Genomic DNA, 14,498 nt, shown 5'->3' on the forward strand with positions numbered 1-14,498 from the left:
ATGCAGTTATTCAACTTACTTTATTTATAAATCAGTTTTCAAACTAGGCTATATTTTGTTTCCCCTCATTTCAGTATTATGCAACATTTTGTGTAGATTTATGACATATAAATACATAAACCATGAGAAAGTTTTTTTGGTCATGAATTGTCTGCATTTTTACAGCCAAACACTTGACACTTGAAATCTTCAGGGTTGTTTACAGCAATTTAGAAGTGATGTATCCACTAGATCTCAGCCTCGGTAAGTCATATGGTGTGTAAGTGATGTCACAATCTCGGATTCTCTCATATAATTTATATTCATCACCATGGGTGGCATGGTGGTGTAGTGGTTAGCACTGTCGCCTCACAGCAAGAAGGCTCTGGGTTCGAGCCCAGCGGCTGATGGGGGCCTTTCTGTGTTGAGTTTGCATGTTCTCCCCGTGTCTGCATGGGTTTGCTCTGGTTTGCCCCACAGTTCAAAGACATGCAGTTAGGTTAACATAGGACAGCCTTGGGCTGAAGTGCCCAAGAGTGGTGGTGTATGCGGCGGCTTTGCTCTCCTGTGATGAACTAAATTTCATTATGCACTGACAATAAAGGCATTCTATTCAGAGCATGATATTTGAACATCAGAGAGAGTAACATGTCAGTGCCCAGGGACATTGTTTTTCTTCTAAAATAAAATCTGGACACAGTATAAAGGTACAAACATGAACAAGTGAACACTCAAACATGCATTGTATGGATATTATCTGTCAGTATAAAGGAGTTTAATTTTTGGATTTTGTTTGGCTTTAATTTATTTCAACAAAATGGCAAACTTTTTAAAATAACTATCCATGAACCATAGCACTATGCCCAGGGAAACACTGGAAAACACTCACTGGTTCTATTTCCAAAATATAAATGTACTAGTAGTCTAATTTTAACCACCATGACCCTGACAAGGCAGTTACTAAGGATGAATGGATGAACTCTGTACATCATGCAACACTGGAACTACAGCTGATTGAGGTTTGAACCTGTAATGGAAACGTCTAATAAACACTTCAGAATGCATAGCAGTTGTCTTTTCAGTTATTTATTATAATAGATCATATAAAACAAATATATAAAACAGGAAAGGAAAAAAGAAGAAGAAGAAGAAGAAGGGAAGAAGAAAAGAAGAAGAAGAAGACACCACTTCAGTGATGCCGAGAGTATGTGCACTCTGAGTTGTGTTTTAGTGACTGTTATCTATTATACTCGAAAGGCATTCACTTACTGCTCGCATCTTCACGTGATTGACTCGAGATTTTCTATGAAGCTTTGTTAAAGCATGCACCTGGCGTGCTCTGGGATGTGCAGGCCGATGCGTGGTTAGGGAGAACCCAGACACCCTGCTTATCACCAGCCAAGGCCACAGAAAGGCGGTTACAGCATGTGGAAAAAAGAACTTTTCTCAGTACACTAAGCCACTTGAGCTCAACACACAGAAACACAGAGAATAGGAATGTTCATTCACTAAATTTCCTTCACATTTCCCCCCTTTTTATCCTACAGGATAATAATTGCTAAAAGAAAGAAATGTACACAATTTCAGTGGTAAGAGTTCCCGGAGAGATTCGACTTAACATGTCATTGAGTGTACAGGGATAATGCTAAAGCTGTTTTGTAAGACATAGATGTCTTAAGTTAATGCTAGCAAGCTATATACATAGATCAGGAAACAATAGAACAGAAAACAACCACAAATGAGAGTGTTTTAAGCTAGGGCTAATTTCATATCAGCTGTGCTGACGTCGTCAAACGGTGGGTTATAGTCTTCGTGTGGGTTTGGAGGCCAGTCAGGCAAGTCGTCTGGGTCTATTTTCACCATCTGGTAACCAATATTTGTTAGCTGCCTCTGAAACACAGACATACAACATTGACAGAAAACAGGGAGCAAACACAGCATCACAATCACTAAACCCAGGACCAGTATGGTGGATAGAATCAGAGTCTTCCATCCACTAAACCAAACGCCACTAGCTGTCTTCGACTCCGTGTCAGCCTGGGTTCCTTGTATCGACCACCAGACGAATCCTCCCGTAGGCCCCAGCAGGATCAGGATGCTCAGGCCTATGACTGGACCTAGCTTATAATGATTTACCCCCTTCATTTTATGTTAACTATGTCTCCGAGTTAACCCTTGCCCTTCTTGACGTGTATTGGTGCTCAGAGGGCGGGCATGCCCTATCAGCCCTCGTCCCACCTCACTGGGACTTGGAGGAAACTCGAAACCCTAAGACTTATCTATTGGCTAGACATTGAAATAATCATCCTAATTGAGGGAGTGTGCGTGATTGATGTGATACTCGCACTGTTCCATGCAGTGATGCCTTTCTTCCTTATGCGCTTTAGTCAGAATCTGGGTCACTTAGACCTTCCTTTTCCTCCTGTTCAGCTGGTTCAGGAACCCTCCTGCAGTGACTAGCATGGATCCACATCACTCTGCCCGTGACCTTCACTGCCGTTGGGGTTGCGAGCAGGACCTGGAATGGGCCATTCCACCGTGGCTTGTTCCACTTGGTTTGTCAGAAGTCCTTCACCACTATCCAATCCCCTGGTTGTAGATCATGCAGAGGTCCCTCAGCGGACTTGGGAAGTGCTTCTTTTACCTGTTTGTGGATAGATTTTAAAGCAGAGGACAACGTTGCACAGTAATTCAACATTGCATCATCACACAGTGTGGTGTCCGGCAGTGTTCCTTGAGCTGGCCCTATCCCCGTGTTGGGTACTCATTCAAACAAAATTTCAAATGGGCTTAACCCTTGTTTAGGCCTAGTTTGCATCCTCATTTGTGTGAGTACTACAGGGAGGACCTTTGTCCATCCTAGCCCTGTTTCTGCACAAGCTTTGCTTAGTTTATTTTTAAGGGACCCATTTTCCCTCTCTACTGCTCCTGCACTGGCAGGATGGTAGGCACAATGTTGTTTCAGGTCTATCCCTAGGAATGCTCCTATTTTCTTTAGGCTGCATTAACAAAGGGTGTTCCATTTTCACTTGAGATTTTGCTAGGTATACCCCACCTAGGAATTATATCTCTCAGGAGTGCTTTGACTACTGCCTCTGGGTCTTGTTTAGCTGTGGGGAATACTTCAACCCATTTTGAAAACGTCAACTATTACCAGGCAATACCTTTTCCCTTCACTAGGTGTCAGTTCAATGAAGTCCATTTGGAGATGATCAAACAGTTTGTCTGCTATTGGGTGTGCTGCTTGAGTTAGTTTGATATCTTGACCTGCATTATGTTGTGCACATATCAAGAATTGCTTGCAAAATTTCACAGCATAATTTGAAAACCCCTTTGTGAACCATCTCTTTGTTACTTCTGCTACCATCCCCCCTTTTGACACATGGGTGAGCCCATGTGCCAATTTTGCATAGAAAGGGAACATGTGTTTTGGTAGACAGGGACGGTCCAAGGGACAGACCCAGACCTAGTTTGCAAAGATACAGCCGGCCCGTTTCCAGACTTGTCTCTCGTCCTGGGTGGCAGTGCTCTGAAGGTCCGCTAGCTGTAAACAGGGGGTAGAAACCTGAGGAAAAGCAAGGTTAGAGGGTGAACTGGAAGCTGAGGCTGCACACTTAGCTGCCGCGTCCACCCTGGCATTCCCATGAGGCACAAGATCAGTATTGTTAGTATGGGCAGCACACTTACACACAGCAATGGCTCTAGGGAATAGAATAGCATCCAACAACTCAGAGACCAGTTTATGATGTGCAATGGGAGATCCTGTGCTAGTGAGAAAATTTCTGTGTTTCCAAATGGTGCCAAAATCGTGCACAACGCCAAATGCATACCTACTGTCTGTAAAAATATTGACAGATTGCCCTGCAGCCAATTTGCATGCCTCAATAAGGGCACAGAGCTCTGAGGCCTGTGCCGACAGGTTTGAGGACAGACACGATGCCTTGAGGACCTCGTGATCTGACACTACGGCAAAACCTACTTTGTTCTTTCCCATCTCTGGATCTCTGGAGGCTGAACCATCCACATAGAGGACCATGTCTGGATTTTCCAAAGGGTCACTCTTTAAGTCTGCCCTGGGGGGAAAAAAATCATTAGTGAGAGCGACACAGTCATGTGGTTCTCCATCGTTCTCTGTAGGGAGAAGAGAGGCAGGATTCAGAACAGTACAACATTTCACAATGATATTAGGCATATCAAGTATGACAGTGTTATACTTCAACCATCTCTGTGCTGACAAATGTGACGTCTTTTTCTCCAACAGAAGTAGGGAGACAGCATGTGGGACCAAAAGGGTGAGGTTAGAATACCCCACAATATTTTAGAAGTAGTTATCACCTTTTCAGCTGTAGCAACTGCACGCAGGCAAACAGGAAGTCCAGCCCCCACTGGATCCAGTTTGCTGGAGAAGTAGGCTACAGGTCTTAATCTATCCTTGTGCTTCTGCAAAAGAACAGAGGTCATGAAACCCTTCTTTTCATCTACAGTTTGAACAAATGGTTTATTGGGGTCAGGCAATCCCAGCATGGGTGTGGTCTGCAGAGCACTCTTTAGGGACATCAGGACATCTTTCCAATGGGTGGCTCGTGGCTTTGCTAATGAGACATGGGGTATAGAATTAACGATGTCAAAGAAATCATGCTGGCAGCAGCCGACCTCAGAGTCCTCTGACACGAGGCCATGCATTACATGTTTGAGAATACTGCAATGAACATTGATGCAGCTGTTCAGACAACAAGTAAAATGGACCTGCACAGCACAATAATGTTTAGACCAATATGACCTTTAACATCTGCAGGAAACTCCTGTGGATGTTCTATCAGTCTGTGGTCACCAGTGTCCTGTTTTACACTGTGGTGTGCTGGGGGGGCAGCACATCCAAGAAAGACACATCCAGGCTGGACAAACTGATCAGGCGGGCCGGCTCTGTGGTCGGCATGAAGCTGGACTCTCTGGTGACGGTGGCGGAGAAGAGATCTATGGACAAACTATTGAACATCATAGACGATGCCAGTCACCCTCTGCACACTGTCACCAGCAACCAGAGGAGCCTGTTCAGTGACAGAATGCTCCTTCCCAAGTGCAGGACAAACAGACTTAAAAACTCCTTTGTCCCTCACGCCATCAGACTGTACAACTCCTCTCTGGGGGGGAGGAGGGGTAACAGGAGGACAGAGGATGGGAAGGATCAGTAGCCTAGCCTAACAATAAGCAATACCGGACAATGTGCAATATAAAGTGCAATATCTCTCCTGCTGCCGCCTCCCCTTTCCCCCTCCCCCCTTCCCCATATCTTATTCTTTTTATATTTGTATATGTAAATAATTTATTTTAATTTATCTAGAAGTTTTCTCTATTTCTTTTCTCTGTTTATCTGTAATGATGCTGTTGGAATCTTAATTTCCCTGAGGGAACCCTCCCAAAGGGATCAATAAAGTTTTATCTAATCTAATGTAGTTTTGAGGGTCAATCTTTCACATGCATGGGGGTCTGCAAACCAAGTCTTTTCAAACTCTACATCTTGCCCTTGGTGAACATGTGCTGTGGAATGCAAATCTTCCTCTTTCATATAATCTGTCAACTGATGAGGTGTTCAAGTATGCGAGCTGTACAAGGTGTTTGGGAGTTTGTGTGAGTTGATCTGAAAAGAGCCGCCAGACATACACATACAGGGGGCTTCCAAAACCATACTACACACCGCACATTTGAGTTACTTCAATAGTTAGTCCATCTGGAGTGGACGTGAGATTTACTCCTAATTTGCACATTAAATCGCATGCTAACAAATTTACTGGACATGTATGTGAGATGAGGAATGAGTGGGATGTAACTATTCCTCCCTTGCTTTTAGACGGGAGGTTGACTGAGAAAGTTTCGGTTACAGGTCGTCCGGAGATGCCCATCGTCTGAATAGAATTTGTGCTGAGTGGTGGGTCTACTGGAAGTACCCCATGTTGTATGACTGAGTGTCCCGCTCCAGAATCTACTACTAAAAAAAAAAAATCAACACATGCCCACATACAATAAGGGGCATACAAGGGAATTTAGAGAAGGGAGTAGTTGTGTATTTTAACAAACTTAATGCAACTTCAGGTGTATCTACCTGGACTGGTGTATCGGGCGTTTCTGTGTAGTCTTGCTGTTGCATGCAGGTGCTGCTACTAATGGCCCTTTTCCACTACCCTTTTTCAGCTCACTTCAGCTCACTTCAGCCTGACACGGCTTGCGTTTCGACTACCTTAGAGCAGCACGACTCAGCTCACTTCAGCCCTGCTTAGCACCCAAAACTCGCATGGTTTTGGAGTGGGGCTGAAGCGAGCCAAACCGAGTCGAGTGGGGCTAGGGGCATGAGGAGACACTCCCCTGTGCACTGATTGGTGAGGAGGAGTGTCCTCACATGCCCACACACGCCCCGCGAGCACGCTGGGATCTGTAAACACCGTAAACCTGGAAGAAGAAGAATTACGAATTACGAGAATTTCTGAAGCCTTATGCGCCTCGCCTCATCTATACGCTCTTGCCAGTACCTGTTGGCATTGTCGGTGACAACAAGCCACAGCACCAAGACCAGCAACACTCCATGTCTATTGTTTACTATCCGGGTCGTGAGACTACCGCTTAAAAGATCACTGATGTCACTGTTTGCGCTGCCTAACGACATCACGTGACGTCCACCCACTTTCGCTAACTCCACCCAATGTGTCCACCCACTTCCAGCCAGCACAGTTCAGCGCGGTTGTAGTCGAAATGCAACTCCAACAGCCCCACTCAGCTCGACTCAGCCCAACTCAGCACGGCACGGCTCAGCCCAACTCAGCACAGCACGGCTCAGCCCAACTCAGCCGCGTTGGTAGTGGAAAAGCGGCATAATGTGTTTAACGTTATGTGAATGTTCCTGTCTATGTGTATGTATATCATCAGGTGTGTGTGTGTCACCTCCCCTGTTCTCTGTGCGGGGCACGTTCCCAGAGTCCGCCCGTCAGTCTGCTTTGCTGTACTCCTCATGGGGCCTCTGTTTGCTACTGTGGAGACAATCTCGAACAATGTGTCCCTTCTGATTGCAGGTGTAGCAGGTTGCACCTTTTATCCTTTTACCTGGGGTCACCCCAGGTAATCCTGCCTCGGCCCCTACCTCGACCTCTTCCTCTTCATCTTTGTCCAGGCTGAGCAGTCTGGAGAAGAGTGAGAGTGGCGGTGTGTAGGTCTTGGTCTCTTTTTGTTGACTTTGTCTTCTCCTTCTCTTTCAGCAGCCTTTCTCCATGCACAGCGTACTGCTCGATCTTGGTGAGGCTCAGGAGTGCCCTCCACTGCAGCCATGGTCATGGGCCTGGTCAGGCCACTGTGTTTCTCGTGCGCGGCAGTGAGACGAGCGAGAGACGCTGACACCACTTCACCATCTTCTTGCTTACACATACTGATCTTAGTCATGTCTATGTTCAAGGGAAAAGGTTTGAGCAGATGAGCACAGAGAGCAGTGAGGGTATTTCTATACTCACTATTGCCATTGGCAGCATGGTGGTGTAGTGGTTAGCGCTGTTGCCTCACAGCAAGAAGGTCTGGGTTCGAGCCCCGTGGCTGGCGAGGGCCTTTCTGTGTGGAGTTTGCATGTTGTCTGTGTGGGTTTCCTCTGGGTGCTCCGGTTTCCCCCAAAGACATGCAGGTTAGGTTAACTGGTGACTCTAAATTGAGTGTGAATGGTTGTATGTGTTAGCCCTGTGATGACCTGGCGACTTGTCCAGGGTGTACCCTGCCTTTCAGCTGGGATAGGCTCCAGTTTTGTGGAGAACATCCACAAAATACTGTACTGTATTTTTTTTTAAATGATGTATGATACTGTATTTTTGCAACGGCTGCTTTTGGCGCTTTTTTACCAGGTCCAGTCATTTTTCTCTCAGTTTTATTCGCTGTCAGACCTTTGTACTTGGACTGAAGGCACTTGTGGAAGCAACAGGTTTTATCGAGGGGGAGGGGGTTCAGTGACGGACACTGTTTGTTTAACCTTACTCGTCATTTTTATCTCTTCCTCATTTTGGCGGATTAACTTTGGCTGACGATTTGGTTACAACACCAGTTTTCAAAGTCACCGACACCGCGGACTTTTGGAGAAGTGGTTTTATCATCAGACCACCAAGAAAGCAAGCAAGGTAAGAAGGAGAAGCATAAAAGGGGGTTATTATGCGTTATTATGTGATATTTAATTCTCTGGAGTTGGCCATGGTCAGTATTTATTTGCATTAGCTGAGAAAATAATAGCCTCAGTTTTCACTAACGTTTAAGCTAACGCTAACAACGTTAGCTAACGTAAACTGTTCCAGAAATGTAACGTTACTTCTGCTGATTAATACTGTCGGTTAAAGTTATTGTTAATATTGGCAAACATTAATTAATTTCAACCGTGCATTTAAATGAAACATTTTTGGCGGTAATGTCATTGTTGCTGTGAAAAGTCAGTTCACATTAATTAGCTCAGACATTTTTCCTGGGGTCCAACAGATGTGCATACAATCATATCCCATAAAAATAGTCAAAAATAAAATGAAAAAAAAAAACAAAATAGAGGAGTAAAAATTCTTACAAAAAATTGAGAACTTTCTTTGCTCTTCACAGTAGCATTGCATTATTTCAATGTGTTGACAACATGTATATCTGTAAGTTTTGTAGTCATGGCACTGCCAATTGTAAAACTTTTTGCGCCCATGCAAAAAGTCATCGAAACGTGGCTAACTACAGATTTTCGTGTGGCATCGATGCGTGTCCTGGCAATTTCAGGACATTTTCTGCATTAAAGTCCCACATGCATAGAAATCACACACCTGCTGTGTCACAGAAACAAAACAGGTGTCAGCATAGTGCTGACCTCAAATGCAGTGTTCAAGGATGCGATTATGTGGCTGATAATTTTTCCTTGCTGTGTGTTCACTTAAGATTGCACATACGGAATGGCAGAAAGGTCAATTGTCCTTTTGAAGGATGTTCAAAATATTTTAGAGTGAGGACATCATTTGCCACACACATATCAAGAAAACATAGGCAGTCATTTGAAGCACAGCCACCACAAGATACTCACATCCAAGTTGAAGACATCCAAGCCCAAGATTATCATGAGATACGGTAATTGATCCATCTCTTGATGATAGCAATGGAATGAACCCAGATTTGAACCCTGACACGCATCTAAAGAATCTAGCATTGTTTTATTTAAAACTGCAGGCCAAACTGCTTTTGCCAGCCACAACAGTGCAGTGCATTGTTGAGGAATTTCAGGAGGTCCACAGCAGTGGAATGAAGCATGTGCTTTAAAAGGTAGAGGAGAAACTGACAGGGTTAAACATTTCTAACGATGAAATCCAGAAAATAGTTATGGACCTTGAACAGGAGGATTGGTTAACCATTTACAATAAAGGTGTTTTGAGATCAGACAGAACCAGGAAAACATATTTCAAAGAAAATTTTGATTATGTTGCACCTGTTCAGATGTACCTAGGAACAGACAACACTGGTAAAGAACGCTTTTGTCAGTATATACCTGTGAAGGATACACTTGCTGCCTTGTTTAAGCAGTCTGATGTGAGAGACCAGTATGCACAGTCTAAATTACATGTGCAGAGTGATATGGTTTTAAATGATGTTTGTGATGGCAAATACTTCAAACAAAATGCCATTTCACAAGGATTATCATCTTCTCTGTCAGTTATTCTGTACCTGGATGCCTTTGAGGTGGTTAACCCCCTAAGCTCTGGCAAAAGGATACACAAAATCATGGCCATGTACATGACACTTGGAGAAATATTACCACATAATCATTCCACTGTTGACCCAGCGCAGCTTGTTTTGGTTTGCAGAGAGGAAGATTTTAAGTCTTTTGGTCAGGACAAAGTATTTTCCCACCTTACTGCTGATCTAAAAGACTTAGAGGATTCAGGTTTTCAGTTGGAGGATGGGAGCAAACTTAAAGCATCACTGATTGCCATATGTGGTGATAACCTTGGTTCCCATGGTGTTGGTGGATTCACTGAAAATTTCAGCTCTAGCAAACATTTTTGCAGGTACTGCTTAATTGACAGAGAGACGTTTATCAATTTGCCATTGGTATTTGGCCCACAAAGAGCACCTGCAAATTATAACGACAGTGTTCAACAACTGACCCCTGAGCAGAATATGATAGATGGAATCAAATTTGATTCATGTTTCAACTCTCTGAAGTTTTTTCATGTCTGCACTGGCCTTCCTCCATGTCTTGGGCATGATCTTTTCGAGGGAGTAGTGGCAAATGATTTGGCCCTCTATACTGAACATTTGGTAAAAGCTGAAAAACACTTCACCTATAACCAGATAAATCGGGCCATCTCACAGACAAAACTCCTGGGCAGTGATGCGCACAACAAACCATGTGAGATTAAAGAAAAAGCTAAAAAACTCAGTGGTTCTGCCACACAAAACTGGTGTCTCTTACGACTCTTACCACTTTGTCAGTCAGTGGATCAAAAACCCTATGGAAAGTGAGGTCTGGCAGTTGTGCCTTAAACTAAAGGAAATTGTGGAGTTAATTTGTGCTCCAAAAATTCATCAAAATGAGGCGGCATATCTGGAAGCTTTGCTGGAGGAATATGTGCACTTATGGAAAAGCATGTTCCCTGACTACCCTCTCAAACCAAAGCACCACTACATTTTGCATTATCCTAACCTTATCCTAAAATTTGGGCCACTAATACGTTTGTGGACCCTGAGGTTTGAGAGCAAGCACTGCTACTTCAAGGACTGTACCAGAAAACTTCATAATTTTATACACCTAAGTAAAACACTGGCTGAAAGACACCAGCTTCTCCAGTCATACTTAGGACAAGGTCAGTTATTCCCAGCACCCATTCAGATTGCAGGTGAAGCAAATGAAATTGATGAACAGTCATACAACAGGGATATACAGATGATTTTAAACACAGCTGATATTGATAAACATAAAACCTCAGAAGTTTCAGCAGTGACTTATAAAGGGACCAAGTACACCAAAGGCCTTGTTGTTGTTCTCGAGCACACTGGGGAATCATTGGCCTTTGGGATAATATCTCTGATACTTACTGATGAGAAAAACGTGTGCTTTGTTGTTTTGGTGCATCACTCAGTTCTGTTAGTGGAGCTTGGTGTCTACTACTTGGTGTCAAATAATAAATATGCATATATTAATGCAGATAGTCTGCAGGACTGTTATCCACTGCCATTGTACAACATCTTTGACGTCCCTGCTGTTTGCTTGCATCACTCACCGTGTTCTTCATTCTAGGTATGGAATTCGAATGCATTCAGGAACTCCGGAGAGTGCTACCTGATTTGGACAATGAGAAGTTCTTGGCCCTTGTTGAACACCTGTCATCAGAGCTTGGACTCACAAAGAAAGCAGACCTTGCCTTAGTTGAGCCAGATGATTTGCTGCAACATTTAAAACCAATACTGCGCCGCAGATTCATCCAGGCCTTCAGGTGAAGGGAAGTAAATAAATTTAAAGAAATGTAAAATGGTGAAGATACTATATGAGTCTAGATAGAGCTTTTTCAGATGCTCTTACGCTTTGATCTGATTAATGTAGTCTCTAAAATTACAGGAGAAACTCATTGTTATAAGGGCCCAAATTGATATTGTGAAACTGCTCAAAGCACAACAGTCTGTAAAACAACTACTGATGGAGATGTTGTATTGTTTAAGAAAGAGGCAAGACAGGTTTGAGAATCACTATAAAGCAATTTTAAGTTCTTGTATCTATAAACTGTAAATACTGTGAATAACCTAAACTGATCTGTTAATGTATTCCTTATCTTCAAAGTGCTGAATGATACAGTGGACACTGATCAGCTCATCATTGTCAGCACCATACCACATGAACAGACAGAACCCGTTCCATCCTTCAACACACAACTGATGGTTGGATATGCCAATGTCACACCTCCTCGTGATAAGTCCCACTCCTCTGGATTCCCATCAAGACCACAAAACTCATGGTTCAGGCAGTTTGAGATTCCTTGGAACAAGATGCCTGCCTCAATGTTGCAGGCAACATTAAGACGGCAGAGGGCTAAACCTCAAGACAGAAGAGCCTGGATTAGAACTGTGGTGAGCGCCATGCAGGAACACTGTCCAAATCCTAACAAAGCTGCCTGTGATGAAATAGCAAAAATTATTGTGGCAAAATATCCTTCGACCTTTGCAGACACAAATGAGGAAGGTGAACAGTTGGGAGTAGGTTACTATTCACTTGCTAAGCAACTTAAGAAAAGAGTTGAACATGTGAATCGAAACAATGCAAGTGAAAAAATACAGAGACCATGGACAATAACAGAAACTAGTGATGATGGTGATAACACCCCCCCTAAAACAGTGCGGTGCAAAGTAGACAGGTACGGCTGCGTTAATTGGCAGCCAAAATGTCTCCCAGAAGGAGAGACTGCTGACTCTTTAGAAGAGAGAAGAAAAGATATAGCAGCCATATTCCAGTCCGTTGGCTCCAGAGCTGTGGACAGGCCAGATGTTGATGAGTCAATGAGGTTGACATATATTTATCAGCGTCACTTGCTAAACTCAAGGCGGCACGGTGGTGTAGTGGTTAGCGCTGTCGCCTCACAGCAAGAAGGTCCAGGTTCGAGCCCCGTGGCCGGCGAGGGCCTTTCTGTGTGGAGTTTGCATGTTCTCCCCGTGTCCGCGTGGGTTTCCTCCGGGTGCTCCGGTTTCCCCCACAGTCCAAAGACATGCAGGTTAGGTTAACTGGTGACTCTAAATTGAGCGTAGGTGTGAATGTGAGTGTGAATGGTTGTCTGTGTCTATGTGTCAGCCCTGTGATGACCTGGCGACTTGTCCAGGGTGTACCCCGCCTTTCGCCCGTAGTCAGCTGGGATAGGCTCCAGCTCGCCTGCGACCCTGTAGAACAGGATAAAGCGGCTAGAGATAATGAGATGAGATAAGACTTGCTAAACTCCTGTCCTCCTCCCAGTATCGGTGTGATTGAAGAACACTGGCCTTTCCTCTTTACAAAAAGATGACTCTGTGACCATTTCAAAACTCTCACAGGTATTGATATCTGTGATCGGGTGGGGGAGGCTCTTCAGTCCAAGGGGACAAGGATCATAAACTTCTTCTGAAGACACCCAGAACAGAGACATTCAGCGTTTTCTACAAGACACTGAGAGCAACGCAACAGTCATGCAGAAGAGCCAGACTGGCATAGCAGCAGTGCTTCTTCTAATGAAGCACTTCCTGGAACAAGAGGACTCTATTTTTCTTTTGGCAGATGTAAGCATGCGCATATAGTGTAGTGAATTACATGAAATGACATCAAATACATAGTGGGCTAAGTGGATTCACTCTTATGGACTGCACTGTATTGTTGCTTTTAAGATATATTTTAAACATGTTATAATCCCAGGCTTTTTGTGTTTTAAAGACAACTGCAACAAAGCTATCGATTGAGACAGACATGACACTGCCATCCACACCGAGACTGATAATGCTTGCTAAGAGAAGACTTCTCTATGATTTTGAGGAAGGTTAGTGTATCCCTTTTAAGGTATGCCCTTTCAAGATGTGGAATGTCTTTTTTTATTTGTTTTTAAGGGAACACATTTCTCTCTGTGACAAAGTGGATGATGAGCATCGATGGAAGGGTGGCCTACGTTTTAGAGGAGCACCTGGGCTTTGCAGATGCCTTGTCTGCCATTTCTTGGATGTTTCTATGTCTTTAACATAGAATATCAGGAGCCTGCTTGTGCAACATTGGAACTCATACAACGGTAAATGCCTTTTTCCCTTCTTTGCCACGGTGCTTTTGATTCAAAGTTGTTGTTTTTTTCACCTTCTCTGAGCTGTAACAAGCCATGTAGATGTACATTAATGTATACCTTCCATGTTTTTGTTTTTTCCCCATGAATCTTCTCTTGCCTAAAGATTCTTCGTGAGGATCAATCCAGAGGAAGGGACAAAATGCACCTCAAAAACAGGAGTGAGTCGCAAGACAGGAGCAGTGGTGAAGAGGAAGGCAGAAGCCATTAACAGTAGAGTGGTCTCCTTCCTTCGCCAGCTGACAGAGGTTGGGTGGAAGAACATGGCCTAGGTGGGTTAAAAAAAACAAGAGCAAGAGACAGCTCTCTGCTTCCTGCAGCCTCTGCCTGTTACTTTGTCTCATCTCATCTCATTATCTCTAGCCGCTTTATCCTGTTCTACAGGGTCGCAGGCAAGCTGGAGCCTATCCCAGCTGACTACAGGCGAAAGGCGGGGTTCACCCTGGACAAGTCGCCAGGTCATCACAGGGCTGACACATAGACACAGACAACCATTCACACTCACATTCACACCTACGGTCAATTTAGAGTCACCAGTTAACCTAACCTGCATGTCTTTGGACTGTGGGGGAAACCGGAGCACCCGGAGGAAACCCACGCGGACACGGGGAGAACATGCAAACTCTGCACAGAAAGGCCCTCGCCGGCCACAGGGCTCGAACCCGAACCTTCTTCCTGTGAGGCCATAGTGCTAACCACTAC

The 14,498-nt window shown here is 44.2% G+C and overlaps 1 pseudogene; it reads left to right on the forward strand.

Annotated features, from left to right (window-relative positions):
* LOC132892212 (uncharacterized) overlaps positions 1 to 14,068 on the forward strand; it is a 22,619-nt pseudogene extending 8,551 nt beyond the window's left edge.
* Positions 14,069 to 14,498: the final 430 nt, after the last annotated feature.

The sequence above is a fragment of the Neoarius graeffei genome, chromosome 9 (assembly GCF_027579695.1).
Source record: "Neoarius graeffei isolate fNeoGra1 chromosome 9, fNeoGra1.pri, whole genome shotgun sequence".
Taxonomy (NCBI): Eukaryota; Metazoa; Chordata; class Actinopteri; order Siluriformes; family Ariidae; genus Neoarius; species Neoarius graeffei.